Raw genomic sequence first — 17,264 nt, 5'->3', positions numbered from 1 at the left:
TGGCTGTCCTGGAACTCACTTTGTAGACCAGGCTGGCCTTGAACTCAGAAATCTGCCTGCCTCTGCCTCCCAAGTGCTGGGATTAAAGGCGTGTGTTCTTTTATTTTGGCGAGAGTCACACTGCACCTCTACTACATGGACTCCCTATTCCTCCTTTCAATAAATCCCAGCACCTCCCCTAGGAAGACTGAAGATGCAGACTCCTTTTCAACTACTCTCCCAGCTTCTTGGTGGTTGTCAGCTCGGTGACGCTGCAGTACCGCGTCCTGCCACGAGAGGACAGGAAGCCGCCTCCACTCAAATCTGCATGAGGTCAAAGGCACCCCTCCTCTAAGCTGGGTCTGCATCCGCATGCGCAGGTGGACGCTTCTGTGGTTCTCACCTCCAAACAGGCTCCCGTTTTCACTCTGAAAGATCATCTGCAAGTACCTGGAGGCATATTCCATAATGGTTACCTTAAATGATTAATGATTGCCAGCCTTAACGGATGCACCTTCGTCGCAGGGTTTAAAGGTGGGAGAGGACTAACAGAAACATTATCTTTCTAACCTAACCCACTCTGAACGAACGTGCTCCTCAGTTCTTTTGCCACCTTTAAAAAAAGCCACCTAGGCAGTGTCCACATCGATTTACCTCAACACACTGCCTTGAAGGGCCAGAATCCTTACTTTAGTACCCTGCAGATGGTGTGTTTTGAGGGGTAAATTCTTCCTACACAGGAATATGGTTCTTGGGCCAGTCCACTCGAAGTGTGCTTTTCTGTCATTGATCTCATCTTTGTTATATGATATCCACGTGAGCCCTTTTTAGTAGAAGCAGCTTCAAGCTCAAATGCTCAAAGAACACTGGAATAAAGCTTCGATTGTCCTATTCAGTTGCTGAGAGTGGTTGTCACCACCTCAGGTCTCTCGATTTCCAAAGTATGTAGTGTCTCAAAACAAAGCTACTTTGAAAAGAAGGGAGAAAAAAGAAAAAGAAAGAAAGAAAAAAACCCCAAAACAAACAAAAACCCAACCCCATGAAAGACTTGGAGTTAAATAAAGTAGGCTCAAGTAGGTCTTGAAAGGAAGTGAACTCTGGTTTGACTTAAAGATGATGCTGTACTACTGATGTTGAAAATACTTATTTGGTGTGTAAGGGCGTTTTGCCTTCATGTTTGTGTGTGCACCCCATGTGTGCACCCCATGTGTGCTCGGTGCCCATGGAGGTCAGCCGGGGGCATCAGATCCCCTGGAACTGGAGTTACAGCTGGTTATGGGTTGCCATGTGGGTGCTGGGAATCGAGCAGTCAGTGCTCCTAACCGCTCTAAGATACCTTTAACGTCTTATTACACTTTATTTGTGTTGTGTAGCAGGGTGAGGCGGGGTGTGTAGCATGTGGACTGAGGACAACTTTCAAGGGCGGTTCTCTCCACCGCAAGGACCCTTTACTTTTTGAAACATCTCGAGGGCACGCAAAAAAGATTTTTTAAAAAAAATAATTCTTGGCTGCGTTTGCCCGCCCTCGTGTAGGGTCTTTCAAGGACGAAGACATAGGTGAACGTCTGACATCACCGGTGCAGTTTTCCTTCAAGTACCTGTAACTTCCCTCTCAAGAGAAAAGCCCCGGATTTGGAATTCCGGAACTTTCTTACGAAGTGATTGACCGCAGCACTCTCAGATCGCCTCGTTTTCCTTCCCCGAGCGTGGGGAGATTGGAGCAGCAGCCTTCGTCGGAGGAGAGACCCCAGCGCGGGCGGGAGGCGGGCGGGCCACAGACCCGGGCTCCCAGGCCGCGAACCCGGAGCGCCGAGGCCCAGCGAGCAGCTGCTGACCGGCACCGAGCGGCCAGCGCGCGACGCTGGGCAATTCGTCCCCGCGGAGCCTCTCGGCCGGCCCGGAACGCGACCCGAACCCGCCTCCCGGAGTCTCCGGAGGCTCCGGCTCGCGGGGACGAGCGCCGAGGGGCGGGCGATGCGCGGCCCCGCCCCCGCCCCGCCCCCCGCCCCGCCCTCGCCCGTCTCCTCCTTTCCCCCCCGGGCTCCGCTGAGTTCATTCACTGGGATTGGTTTCAAGTGACGCCATCTCTTTATTTTTAAACCGATGACCTCATCCGCGCTTGAAGTTTCCTGACCAGCGATTCTTTCTCTCTCCCCAACCCCCACCCTTACCCCCCCTGGTCCCCTCCTGCGGGCATCACCGTTTGGGGGGGCTCTCATCCCGTTTCCAACCACTTACCCTCCCCCTCTCGCTTTTCCCGCGCGGACCCCCAACTTTACCTCAACTTCATCCCTGTCGACATTTTTTTCTCCCCCTCTTTCGGGGGGCGGTGGAAGAGAAAGTGAAGAAAAGTTGCAAACGCCCGGGCTCTCGCTAAGCTCTCCGCCCACCCCTCGGAGGAGAAGCCCCGGCGGCGAGGAGGACGCGCGAGCGACGGCTGGGCGACTCGGTGACAACGCTCGCTCCCCTCCGCGAGCCTGGAGCCGGCGGCCCCTCAAGTAAGTGTTCGCGGCGGGCCGCGGGCCGGCTGGGAGGCGCGTCCGCTCCTCGTGCCGGCCGCCGCGCGTTCTCCCCCGGGGGCCGGCGGGCCACGGCGGCCGGGAGCGGCGACGGCGACGGGGACGGCGGCGGGGGTGTGTAGGCCGCGCTGGGGGTCGGCCCGAGCCTCGGGGGCGCCCCGGCCTCACCGCGCCGAGCGGGCGGGCGGGCGGGCGAGCGAGCTCCGGGCCGCGGGTCGCCGGCACCTGGGCGGGCGAAGCTGCTCACTTCCAGAGTGTTACACAACACGCCTGCCAAGTGGGGCCCCGGCCTGACTGTTTCCATGATCCCAAATTCACCTTGTGTGCAGGCAGCCAGCGAGGCCACCTGGGGAGCGACGGTGTCGCTTCCTTAAACCAGAAAAAAAAAAACAAAAAAAAACAAAACCCACCCCCAAACCTCAACTTTCATTCCGGGGCTCCTGTCATGGTGTTGGAGGAAAACGGTCCGCCGGAGACTCCTTTATTTACAGTAGCTGTAAAACGTGAGACATGAAAACGGGGAAACAACGGACGGTGTGTGTGTGTGTACCGTGTAGTTTCACGTGGAAAAAACAATCCCGAGGAGGACATACATGCAAACTCTTTTAAGAGCGGGCGACGGGTTGTTTCCCACAGAAAGCTGATAATACACTTGGGGAAAGTACAAGGAGATCTTAAAATGAATGGCTACTGCAAACTTGGAAAGAACTTTTCTTAAACGCCTGTTGCAAAGATCCTTGGTGTTTTGAAGTCCCGTGTGTCTCAGATTGTTTGGAGAACGCACACCTCTAATCAGCCCATGATTAGAGAGGAAAAACCTGTTGCATAATCTCATTTGCTGTGGGGTTGGCTGTGCCGTCCCCTCGAACCAAGGGGAAGTGAGTTAAGATGAGGGTTTTTAAACCTCTGAAGTTTTTATTTACACAGTGCACTGGGTGCCACTTTGCTTTTAAAGATTGTAAGTAAATACTCTGTTCTTACAAGTGAATCAAACCTATCGAACCTGCTGGGAAAATGACCAGGTATGTGTTCTCGCTTGCTCACTTTCTCTCTCTCTCTCTCTCTCTCTCTCTCTCTGAAATAGATTATCAGGGGGAAAAAGCCTCTTTGGCCACTCTGTGGAGCTTGATAATACATACAGTTAACAACTACTTCCTCAAAAAAACCTACACTTTTCATCTCCCTTAAAAGACTTTTAAAGGTAAATTTCAGAAGAAGGGGAAAAAAGCTTAACATTGAGATAATTTCTTTTTAATTATTCCAGAATCACATATATTAGTGAGCACACTGTGGGAGGCTGTAATTCAGATTTATAGAACTTTCTATTTGGTGAAGACCAGCCGCTTGGAGAAGTAAATTAAAAACTGAAGTATTTGTGGCTTTGTGTATTATAGTCAAAATGTGATCAGGCACTGCCAAAGGGTTTTGTCTTTATTTTAAAAACAAAATTGTGGAATTTACTGTGTTTAAAGACATTGTGGAATGTTGATATTTTCTTAACATTTATCATCTTACGGACAAATTCAGAACTTAAGCTTGAATTATTAGATTTTAGGTGTAATATTTTGTGTTTATCAGAGTTCCAAATGGGGAGAAAATTAGAAGTAAGTTTATTTTGAATTTTAGTAAGTAGTGATGTTTAAAAAGTGTAAACTGTTGATAATGATATTTACAATTTTTTTGTTTTATTTTACTCCCTGGTATCTTAGCAACTCAAGTGAAATACTCATCCTAAAATTGTGCTGATTTTTACTTTAGTGTTTCAGATGGTAAGTTTTAGTAGACAGGGCCAGGAGCAGAAGTACACAATTATCCACTACTCCCTACCCCTCCCTCTGTTCAGTTTGGAGGTTCTTGTCTCATAGTTCAGCTCGGTGAATGTAATTAAGTACCTATAAAATTAAAATGTTAATATGAAATTGGGGCTCCTGGTCTATTTGAACAGAGGTTCAATTATAGTAATTGAGAAAGGGGTCAAAGGGGAAGATCCCAGTAACTCAGTTCCCTTCCCCTCCCTCCTGTTTTCTTACACATTGAAGATTTATTTGTAGAGAGAAAAGAGGAGGCAGAGGTCAGCTGGTTTAAGAGTAGGTCTGGCTGGGATTAGGTGAGGTCCTAGGTGTAAACCCTGCTCCCTCCCACATAGAGAAAGAGTAGGTCTGAGAAGTTTGCAGGAAGCTTGGCTCGAGTTCGAGAAGAGCAGGAACAGTGTTGGAGTTTTAAAATAGCCTTTCCCCCCCCCCCCCTCTAACTACCTGACTTAGGAAACTGAATTTCATAGAATTTTCATTATCTAAGTTTATATACATGTTCATTGTTAAGCCTTTTCTATTTTCAACCAGTCATAAAGTCCTGTTAAATATAACTTGATGTAACTTATCAGTGTAATTTATCCTAGAGTCTCATGTGCTCCTGGTATTTCTAACAAAGACAGTTTTCTGTTGTATCTTATCTGGACTAATAACTTCATTGGACACTAATATTTTTTAAGTGCCTTGAGTTCTCAAACAGAAGATACCATAACTTGAAGAAGTAGATTAAAAAAGGGAAATCTCACTTGGCTTAAAACTCTCCCAGAAGATAACCAAGCATAACAGAAAACAAGTTTTTCAACATATTTCAACAGATTATACATGTTTAAAAGACTTCATAGGAAACAAAATACACTTGATGCTTGATTATCTTTAAAGTAGTAACTATCAGATTTTAAAATTGAGACTGAGGTTCACCATCATAAAGAAAAAAAATCTTACTAATGTTGGTGTAAGCAAAATCATAAAATAAATCCTACCCAAAGCTACATATATTTTAAACCCAGATGTCATTGTCCCAATTTACTTGTATTGTGGGTAATCTCTCATTTTTATACACTTCTTTTATTTAGATAGATAAAGGGTTGACTTTGTGAAGGAAGGGTCCTGAAGGCTGACTGAAGGTAAAGAATCAGGGTTATACTTTAGGAAGAGGTCATTCTTTTATACTGACTGAGCTAGGAGGTTAGGAATTTAATCAGATACATGACCGGAGAAAAACAAGAGTGGCTCAGAAGAAGAATCTAAGGCAAGATCACTGAGGACAATTGTGTATGTGTGCGCACATGTGCCAGTATGTGTATGCCAGGGGTATGACCAAATAGGATAGGAGTAGGAGGTAGGAGAAAATAGGATACATCTTGGGATGAAAAGAAAGAGGTATAAGTCGAAAAATACCCCTTGGTACTTCAACAAGAAGAAAATAATAAATCGTCATCTTCTTCCTGATTGATATTGGTTAATTATGTAGGCCTCTTGTCATCAAAAAGTCAGATTTCTGTTTTTTATTTCTTTGTATAAAAACACAATCTAGGGGTGAGGAGATAGATTATTGTGATTATGTAACTATATGTAAGCATAAAACTTAATTCCCAGAGTTAAGTTTAAAGTAGAAGGACTCATGTTACAGTTTCATGGCCCATTTTGATTCGGGAGGGATAACTCATAAAATGTTCAAGTTATTAACTAAATTTCCAAATTGACTCACATGGAAATCAAGAAAAACATTTATTAAGGACAGACTATTTCTTTTGTTTTATTTATTCATTTTATTTTTATTTTTTTGGTTTTTTGAGACAGGGTTTCTCTGTGTAGCCCTGGCTGTCCTGGAACTCACTGTGTAGACCAGGCTGGCCTTGAACTCAGAAATCTGCCTGCTTCTGCCTCCCAAGTGCTGGGACTAAAGGCATGCGCCACCACTGCCCGTCTTATTCATTTATTTTTGAAACAGAACCTCACTTTGTATCTCTGGCTAGCCTGGAACTCACTGTTAGGTCTGGCTGGCGTCAGACACACAGATCTGTCTGCCTCTGTCTCCAGAGTGCTGGGCTTAAAGGTGGGCACCACAATGCCCCAGGATAAGGTATGCTATTTACATGGATACTAAGTTTTGGACACAGGTCTATACTCTTTGTTTTTTCGAGACAGGGTTTCTCTGTGTAGCCCTGGCTGTCTTGGAACTCACTTTGTAGATCAGGCTGGCCTGGAACTCAAAAATCCTCCTGCCTCTGACTCCCGAGTGCTTGGATTAAAGGTCTATACTCTTTTTTTTTTTTTTTTTTTTTTGGGTTTTGTTTTTTTGTTTTTATATTAAGAATTGTCACATTGTTAGTTTTTTTTTTTTTTTTTTTTTAGGTCTATACTCTTAAGGGTGAAAGGTTGTTAAGAATTTTAAGGTGAGTGTGGATGTGTTCGTGAATGCAAAGATAAACAGTTCTTAGTAGTAAGGACCAGATTCACTGTATAAGGAAAAAAGAAATTGGAATAGGGATGGCTATGCATACTGTGTATTGATAAGGAAACTGGGGAGGTTGAAGAGTAACTGTTTATCCTTCTGCTCATTCAGCAAATTTATGACCGAATGCTGCTAACTGAAAATAGTTTTTGCCCTCATGAATTAAATTCATAGTCTGAGAAGAAAAGACAGAACAACAACACAGTAAGGACAACAATAAGTACCACAAACAAGTAAATAGTGGAAAAGGCCTGTCAGATGACTGGAATAAAACCAAGATTTAGGAAGTTATAGAGAGCTACTTCCAGTTCCAGCTACTCGTCTATTATTATTCTAATTCACTGAGGTAGGGTCATATGTATCCCAAGCTATGATGACATTGAACTTCTGACCCCCCCACCTCCTAAGAGCTGGGATTGCCAGCCTGCACTATTACCCTCTGAGTGGTACTAGATAGTGATCCCAGGGCTTCAAAATGTTAGGTAAGTATTCACTAGTTGAGGTACATGTTCATCCCCATCCCAGTTATTGTGAATAACTTATTTTGATTATGATATTCTAATGATCTTTTTTTTTTTTTTTTTTTTTTTGAGAGAGGGTCTCATATAACTTAGGGTGATCTAACACTCAGAATGTAGCTGAGGCTGGTCTTGAACTTGTGAACCTGCTGCCTGTAAAGTACTGGATTACAGGTGTTGCCCCATCCTTTTTTTTTTTTTTTTTTTTTAAGATAGTGTCACAATACTGTAACTTAAACACTCTGCAACTAACCTGATTTGTGTGCTTTGGGAATATCTATTTAGTATCTCTGTATAATAGTGGTAGTTGATTTGGCACAGTTTATAGGAAAGGGTTTACCATATATGTTGTGATATAGCAAGATAATTACTTTTTGGGCTGGAAGACTAACTGTTCTTCCTGAGGTCCTGAGTTCAAATCTCAGCAACCACATGGTGGCTCACAAGACCTGATTCTCTCTTCTGGTGTCTGAAGACAACTACATATAATAAATAAAATACATAATTTTTTTTAAAAAGAATTAATTTTAAACATGTTCATTCCCCTATTCACATTTACAGGCAATACATGCAGTATGTGCTGCTTGCTGTCTGCATTATGTGTCAGTTTTGGTGAGGATTTTCAGTTCTGTACGTTGAGCCCTTAGGTCCTCTTGCATATTGCTAGTAAAGCACTCAACCAACTGAGCAACATTCTTGGCCTTGTGTGTATTAGGGTTTTTTCTATACATAGCTCATATCCTAGGATAGGACCTAGCACTATAGTCTTTGATACATGTTTGCTGAATCAGTTGAGTTTTTGCCCTGTTGTGGACCTGACCTCATCCTTTTGGAACCGCCAGGTGGTTGATTCTTGTCACCTCTTTTCTTCTCATGGTTGATTCACAGTGCTCTCCCTCACTGAGCAGCGAAGCTATGTCCTTTTCTAGTCACTTTTCAGAATACTCAAGTGCATGTGACACGTGATGACCTATTTTATAGTGTATTTGGGTTTCTGTTGCTTGGTTTTGCGATTTGGTTGGTGGAGGGGCACATTCAGCAACATAGTTCTTGACTTTGCAAGTTGTCTGTGGTATAGGAAACATAGAGATGGTATTGTTTCCCTTTCCTTCTTAGCTTTAGTTAAATATGTTGACTCACTTGAAAAAGAGCTATGGCTGGTGAGATGGCTCAGTGGGTAAGAGCACCCGACTGCTCTTCCGAAGGTCCCGAGTTCAGATCCCAGCAACCACATGGTGGCTCATTACCATCTGTAACAAGATCTGACGCCCTCTTCTGGAGTGTCTGAAAACAACTACAGTATACTTACGTATAATAAATAAACAAATCTTTAGAAAAAAAAAGAAAAAAGAAAAAGAGCTAGTAAGAGTGGTGAATTGATAATACCAGCCAACTAAAACCAAGGACTTTGAGACACTCAGGAAACTTGACCATGGAATTCTATATGGTATTGTTATAGTAAACTCTGGTCTATTAAAGATAAGTCTAGAAGTATGAAATGATACATGTATGATGTTTGTTTGAAAACTTCTGGATAGGCACAGGTACAAGCATGAGATAAGTAAAACAATTAAAATTTGCTGAAGCTTGGTAATGGGTATTTTGGAATTTATTCTTTTCTGTATATCTGCATGTATATGGAAATATATGTAATAGTGTGTTGAAGTGTAGACTACTAATTATTGCTGTGGAGAAAGAAACATAATAAAATTAGATGTTTGGCATTTGAACTATTGGTTAATAAGAGATTTCTACTTTGAACTTTTCTGTAAAGATTTTAGTAACAAAATTTAAGATAGGGAAAATTTTATAGAAAGGTAAGATGTTCTTAAAATTCAACTTTGATCTCTCTCTCTCTTTTTCTTTCTTTTTTTTTTTTTGGTTTTTCGATTTTTTGAGACAGGGTTTCTCTGTATAGTTCTGGCTGTCCTGGAACTCACTTTGTAGTCCAGGCTGGCCTTGAACTCAGAAATCTGCTGCCTCTGCCTCTGGAGAGCTGGGATTAAAGGCGTGTGCCACCACGCCCGGCCTTGATCTCTTAATGTAAGTAATACCTTATAGTTTATTGCATGTTTTAACATATTCTGTGTTTTTTGTTAGGAATGTTTTATTTTGTAGATAAGATAACTAAGACCTTAGAGACAGACACTGAGTAATTTGGTTGAATCACAAAGTAAGTTTTGCTAGAACAGGAGTCAAAATTTTCGGATTTATATGTAATATGTGTGTATAAATACAAAGACTACTTTTTAAAGACAGGGCTTCTGCTGTGTAGTGCAGAGTGGCCTTGTGCCAGTGACCACTGTTTCTGTCTCCTTGTGTACCTATGTGTGTCACCATGCTCAACTCAGTAATCTGTGGCTTTAGTTTTTGAGGTGATGGAGTATGGTGAGATAACTCAGTGGTTTTCAGGCGTATTAGTCTCGAGATGCCTTTATACTTCTAAAAATTTAGTACTCCCAGTATCTTTGTAGGGACTGTATCATTATTTAACATATCAGAATTTAGAATGTTTAAAATATTTATTTACTTAATTAATATTAAAAGTTAATGTTAAAATGATATGAAAAACTAAATGTTTCCAAATTTAATGAAAAAATGTATTACTTTACATTTTTCTATTCTTTTTAAAGTATTGACTAGCAGGGCAGAATGGGATGGCTCAGTTTGCATAACTGTAACTTCTAAATTCAGTATCTGACCTGCTGTTGTAGGTAAAGTATATAAAATAATCAGGCTGCACTCAAATACACAGTTGAAAAAGATGGACTAAGCCGGGCGTGGTGGTGCACGCCTTTAATCCCAGCACTCGGGAGGCGGAGGCAGGTGGATTTCTGAGTTCGAGGCCAACCTGGTCTACAAAGTGAGTTCCAGGACAGCCAGGGATATACAGAGAAACCCTGTCTCGAAAAAACAAAAACAAACAAACAAACAAACAAACAAAAAAAAAACCAAAAAAGAAAAAGATGGGCTGTTTAATGGTCTTTTCATATAAATATGAATATTTATCTAAACTCAGCACTATTGGAGCCTTAAAGAGTAGTTGCAACATTGAATCTGAGACTACATGATTTTTTTTGTCTTCTATAATATTAAATATCTATTGATCTACCTTATGATTCTTATGAATCTTGTGATTCTTATGGATCTTTGACCCCTGTCTAATTTTGTAATATACACGATCATTTGGAAAATGATGATTTACTGAGTTTTACTGACCTTTCACTCAAAATTCACATTTGTTTATATATTTGATAATAAGTAAGCGCTATTCCTTAGTATGACTATTAGTCTTATCCAAAAGTCTTTAAGACTCTGAAAGGAGTCAAGATGTTGGTAGTTAATTTATTTTCCCAAATTCTGAATTTTATTATTGGCTATCCATATTGTCAATTTTGAAGAGAGAGACTTCATATCATTCATTTTGGATAAAATGAATAACTCCCGTTGTCTGCAAGTTATTTTTTAAAACCAGAATGGAGTTCTTTGAGAACCACACATAACTCAAACAATTGTCTAAGTGTTCTCCCTGAAGTCGGGCATTGTGCTCAGGTGTGCAGGGGAAGTGCTCTGTGTTCTTCTCGTTTCAGTGCACACAATATTAAGGTGCACCGTGTCCATTTCACATGTTTATACTTATTTTTTAAAATCCATACTCAAAGCCATTGCTCCTTTTCTTTTGACCGACAAGAGGCAGAGGGGACCACGCACTTTAGTGATGCTTTGTCCTGTTGATGGTTCCCCCGAGAATTCTGAAGGATGACTGAAAACACATTAGAAAGAAGAAATTATGAGATAAGATTAGATATCCATATTTTAATATTCTGCTGTACTGCTGGACTGTGGTCAGAGAATGGATCTAAGGATTGCAGGATAGGTGCTAGAGGAAGACTCAGGTTGTGCTTGGTACTGGATTGGGACACAGCAGTACAGGGATGGGTGTATCAAGAGGCAGAGATAAGCATCAGCGTAGGTTAAAGGTTAAAACGACTGACTAGTCTTTTACTTTCTGACCAGTACTCAAATTCTATTTTATCCCCTGTATTCAGTTACAGTGGGAGAACCACCAGTGTCACGGTGTGAAGAGCCTGGAGAATTAGGTACAGTCATCAGTGTGTGCAAGTAGGAACCAGGCAAATTTTGGGGATCCAAATTCAAGAATGAAATTTTTTTAAAGATTTATTTATTATTGTATGTAAGTACACTGTAGCTGTCTTCAGACACCCCAGAAGAGGGCATCAGATCTCATTACAGATGGTTGTGAGCTACCATGTGGTTGCTGAGACTTGAACTCATGACCTCTAGAAGAGCAGTCAGTGCTCTTAACTGGTGAGCCATCTCTCCAGCCCAAGAATGAAATTTTAATGCTTTATTTTTTTGGTAAGTTAATAAGACTAAAGAAGACAGGAGTTTAGTCCAGATAGAGAACATTTATCAATTTGTTATTTGTGTGGTGCTATTCCTAAAAAAAGGATTTGAAAGGTCAAAGTCAATACTCAAGGCTACACATGATTCTAAGAATCTTTTTTATCCTAGGTTTTTTTAACATTGACAACATTGATTTAATAAAGCCACAATGTCAAACTCGCCACTACTAAGTAATTAAATTGATCTCCTGTACATATCCATGGAGTAGTATATCCGCCCCACCCCTGAGTGTGTGTGTGTGTGTGTGTGTATGTATGTGTGTGTGTTTTCAGTTGCATGTAGTATAAACAGAAAATATGTATGTATATAAGTGGGATTAGGCAAGAAAATCACAGCATGCCATACAGGGAATTTATAATTCAAGTCTGCCTTCAGCTGTACTAGCGAGACTTAAACCATAAGCCATTTATAATTTACTTGAGCAGTTCAGGGTTCAGTCAGGTTCTCAGCATCACCTAAGCTGCTTAGCAGTGCCATCAGGCTTTCTAGTTCTCTCCAGTCCTTGGCTCTGTCATCTTTTCCTGCTTCCTTAGTATCCTGACGCTTCTTGTTGCCTGGTCACAAAATGGTTGCGTTAGTTTAGACCTCACATCCTTTTTCAAGGCAGGAAGGAGGAAGAAAATAGGGCAAGAGGTCCTTCCTGTTACACCTTCCTGATTAGACTCCTAAGGCTAGTGGTTGGCACATGCCTATAGTCCTAACACTTGGTAGGCAGAAGTTAGGATTGCAAGTTCAAAGACAGTGTGGTTTGTATAGTGAGTTCTAAGCTAGCCAACGCTCTGTTGAGGCCCTGTCTCACAAAACCAAAACCCAAACTGTACTAGAACTCAACAATGTTGCCTAGAAGTTCTTGTTTGAGTTCCTCACAACTCTCATTTGCTGGGATCATTATACATGATTGCCCCCACTCACCAGAGAGATGTCAGCAATGAATGTTGAATAATAGAAGGGTGTGGCTTAGTGTGTATGTACCACCTGGCTGAGGCATACAGCTTTTTAGCTTGAAGGTGGGATTCTGTTAGCATTTGGGAGGGGAGGGAAGGTCTGTTGAGTAGCTGTGTGTTTGCTGCAGAGAGGAAGAAAGGAAAGCAGTGGTCACTTGTTAAACAACTGTCTGCATGCTGGACATTGTCTCTAGCATTCCTCCTAAAACACTGCATCCATTCTCTTCTTTACTGTAGATTAGGTTATGCAGCCTTCTATTCCAAGTAGTTGTAGGGCTAATTTAGAGGCCCTTGAGCAATGGCTTTTCTCAACTTTTAAGAGAATTACATTTGATAATCTCTGAGGTAACTTTTAACAAATTTATTTATTTTTATTATTGTGTATATGCATGTGCTTGGGTCAGCATCTGTGTGTGTTAGTGTCTGTGTGTATATTAGTGCCTCTGTGTGTGTGTGTTAGCGTTAGTGTGAAGTGGAAACTTAAGGGTTCTTTGGAAAGTTGGTTGGATGGTGTTTTGCTGGGGCAAACACGTGAAGGAATAGTTAGCTGAAGCAGACACATGTAAAAGGAGGTTCTGCTAAAACACGCACATGAAAGGACACGTGATGAAGGATTCTCTGACAACATGCATGTATTGGTCCACTATACAATGTGTAGTTAAGCTGCATTTATAGGGATGCCGTAGAAATGCACGGAAAAACCTCTGGTGGCATGCTGCAGTTTCTTGCCACTTCCACGGACTCGGGCTGATTGGCAGAGTGATGTCAGCTGAGACAGACTCATGTGCTGAACTACATGATGTTTGGAGGGAGTATAAATAGGACCTGATGTCCAGTGAAGGAGGCTGAGCTAGGCTTGTGTATAGAGTTGGCTGTGGCTTGCTGGTTTCACTGAGAGAGGCCCAGCTGAGAACTTCTCCTGGCATCCCTGTTACCCCTGGTCCCTCCTGCTGATTTGTGTGGAGGCTGAGGCCTCACTGCTCAGTAGTGATCTCTCTGCTGACTTGTGTTTGCCTCCCCACTTCCAAACTGCTGGTGTATCTGTGAAGTGTTGGTGAGCTGCCGCTACCGCCGCCGCCGCATCCTGTGAACTGAACTGCCCATTTCCAGACAGCACAGAAGGGAGTTGCTCCAAAGAGTCATTACTAAACAAGTCCACTTCCCCTGTATCTTTTCTTTTTTACTACCTCTGGTGGGTGGTGGGCTAGCAGGGAGATTAAAGCATTTAAGAGTCATCATTAAAAATAGGCATTGAAAAAAATTAAAGTTACATCAGTGTGTGTGTGTTGGAGTCAGTGTGTGTGTGTTAGTGTCAATGTGTATATTAGTCATTGTGTGTGTGTTAGAGTTGGTATGTGTGCTAGTGTCAGTGTGTGTGTGTATGTCAGTGTGTGTTTGCCATAGCTTGTATATGGTTCTTTGTGAACTTGGTTCTCTCCTTCCAACTTTACATGGGTTCTGGGATAAAACTTGGGTCAATCTACTTAGAAACCTTCTAGTACAACTCTTTCAAGAGTATGCGACTAGCTCAGGCTTGTGTGGTAAGCGCCTTTACCAGAGAAGGTTGAGCTATCTTGCCAGCCCTGAGATAATTCTTTTCTCTTTTGTTCTTCTGACCACTTAAAGCATTTTATCATCAGAAGAGTAGACAGGATTTGAGAGGGTATGGTACTGTGTAGTTATCTTGATTGCTGGATAGCATCACCAACAAAGCATGGCAGAGAAGTTTGCAGTTCTTAACTTTAAAGGTGATTTGGCTTTTGATAGTCATTCTAAATTTTTATTGAAAATAAAAAAGTAATTACATTTAAAAATTAATTTTTTTGACTTTGCATGCTATGTAAGTGCTGTAACTAAGCTATAACTCAGCCTCCATATCTTCATTTTAGGAAAGATATGTGCATATAGTCTATAAATACTTGAGTACAGAGTTCTGAGGAAATGTCTTCCTGTCCAACGTAAGATGTATTTTAGGCATCATTGTGGGAAACCTGGTCCACTCAGACCTTTTGTTGGACATTTGTTATTTGGTGCATTAAACAACTGCATTTCAATGAAGCAGGACATTTGGTACATCAGGTACCACATAGTAGCTTCTGTTTTGTTTTCATAGAATGAACCTGGTTCCTTACGTGGTGTTTTGTCCAAAGCTGTATGAATTTGGATAGAATATTGTGAAACACTGTACTGTTTGAGAGTTTTTAAAAAATAAGACCCTAATCTTCTAATCTTATACTAAAAATATTTTATTTAATACATTTTATTAATATTTGGGGTTTTTTTTTGGGTGTTGGGATTATTTCTAGGACTTTTCGTTGTAATCCTGTGTTCTACCACTAGACCTCATCTCGCCCATGCTCTTCTACCGCCACCACGTCTCCTCTTCTACCTTCTCTTCTTCATCCTCCTTTTTCAATGGAGACAAGGTCTCTCTGTGTAAACCTTGCTAGCTTTGAACTACTGAGTTGTAAAGGGCTGAACTACTTGCCCAGGCTGGCCTTGAATTTGTTATATAGCTCAGGCAGGCTTGAAATTTGGGATTCACTGTCTCAACATCTTGAGCAGCTGTAATTTCAGGCAAGTACCGCTATGTCTGGTTCCCTGGTACATTTTGTTTGTGGTTTATCAGTACTGGGAAAGCGTTAGGCTGTATGCCATTAATTTAGGTATTTAAGAACCAAAAAAACATTTGCAATTTGAGTTGAATTATTTACTTATTTTTTATTGGTTATATTACTTACATTTCAGATGTTATCCCCTTTCTCCGTTTCTCCTCCACAAACCTCCTTATCCCCTCTACTCCCCCTGCTTCTGTGAGGGAGCTCCTCCATCCACCCACCCACTCCCACCTCACACTGGGCATCGAGCCTCCACAGGACCAGGGGGCTCCCCTCCCATTAATGCCAAATAAGGCCATCCTCTGCTACATATGCTGCTGGAGCAATGGGTCCCTCCATGTGTACTCTGTTTTTTTGTTTTTTTTTTGAGACAGGATTTCTTTGTGTAGCCCTGGCTGTCCTGGAACTCACTGTGTAGACCAGGCTGGTCTTGATGAACTCAGAAATCTGCCTGCTTCTGCCTCCCAAGTGCTGGGATTAAAGGCATACACCATCACTGCCCAGCTCTCCAATAACGTTTTTAATAATAGAAATTCATAGTTTCCATTCTAGATTCAAGATTTAATCTCCTGAAGTAGGACTAGATAGGTAGTTTTTACGAGTTTCCCCAGTAATTTATGTGATTAAATGGAAGGAGAAAGTATAAGTTGTATACATAGTACTCAATAAATGAACACATCTGTATTCTTTTTTTTTTAAAGATTTTATTTATTATTATATGTAAGTACACTGTAGCTGTCTTCAGACACACCAGAGGTGGGCATCAGATCTCATTATGGATGGTTGTGAACCACCATGTGGTTGCTGGGATTTGAACTCAGGACCTCTGGAAGAGCAGTCAGTGCTCTTAACTCCTGAGCCATCTCTCCAGCCCCCCACATCTGTATTCTTAACCCAGGCATTTTTTTCTTCTTAGGCTTTTACAGATTAGCTAAGGTCAATAACCTCAGAATTAAAGAAGAATGAGCAGTTCTCAGGAAGGAGAGAAGACTGAACACTTACGGTATCCCTCTTAAAACACCTTGCTCTTTCACTTAGTGCTATGTGATGCTTAAATGATGGTAGCAAATGACGGTGTTTTCTTTGAACCTAATTAAGAGTTGGCTCAGTAGGATTAAGCAGTAGAGCTTTGTGAATATAATTCTTGGGCTCTAACTATGCCACTCACTACATATTAGATGACATGATAAACTCAGGTCGTTTAGTGTTAAGCCAGAGTTTCATGGTGGACAACCTTATAATCTGCTTTGTACCAAATTCCCCTTATGAAAACATAATGTATTTGTTATGCCTTTCCTATTAACTTTACGTATGGAAAGGAGGCATTCCCTAATATCTAGCTACTTACTTTGCTTTATGTGAAATACACATCATGCTAGAGAAACAGTGTGAAAGAAGGATTTACTTTGGTTTAGAGCTCCTTGGTTGACTGTTGCCTTCAGGTCTGTGGTGAGGAGAACATCATGGTTTGAAAGGTGTGGTGAAAGAGTTGCTTGCTTCATGACAGCCAGAAACCCCAGAGAGACAGGAGGCCAGGAGCACATTGTATCTTTCAGGGTCTCTGTATAGACTAGGCTAGCTGTAAACTTGTGGCTGTCCTCTTGTTTTGAGATCTGAGTGCTTGGATTATATATATATACATGAGCCACCCTGCCGGAAAATATTTTTTGTTGTCTCCTTTAGATCAGTCTCCTCTCCAAGTCACTGTGTAGCCAAGGATGCCTGGAATGTCTAATGACTCTCTTGCTTTCACCTGACCAATTGGAGTAGGGCGTCCAGTTACTTCACTGATTGTATCCATATCCATCAGCCTTAGACCAAGTCTTTGAGGGGCAGGTTGAGGGAGACTTCATTTTCACATCATAGCACATATTGAGTACCTTGTATCTTATAGCATTGTTGACATTGGTTTTTTTTTTTTTTTTTTTGAGACAGGGTTTTTCTGTATAATCCTGGCTGTCCTGGAACTCACTTTGTAGACCAGGCTGGCCT

The 17,264-nt window shown here is 41.7% G+C and overlaps 1 protein-coding gene across 1 annotated transcript in view; it reads left to right on the top strand.

Moving 5' to 3' along the window:
* The first annotated feature begins 2,059 nt into the window (after nt 1–2,059).
* The window catches only part of Dusp16 (dual specificity phosphatase 16), an 83,521-nt gene continuing 68,316 nt past the window's right edge, over nt 2,060–17,264 (top strand). Inside the window, exon 1 of the mRNA XM_021190629.2 lies at nt 2,060–2,477. The gene's annotated coding sequence lies outside the window, so the exon portion shown is untranslated. The remainder of the gene's footprint in view (nt 2,478–17,264) is intronic.

Source organism: Mus pahari, chromosome 2 (genome assembly GCF_900095145.1).
Source record: "Mus pahari chromosome 2, PAHARI_EIJ_v1.1, whole genome shotgun sequence".
NCBI lineage: Eukaryota > Metazoa > Chordata > Mammalia > Rodentia > Muridae > Mus > Mus pahari.
This window is presented reverse-complemented; position numbering and strand designations above follow the sequence as displayed.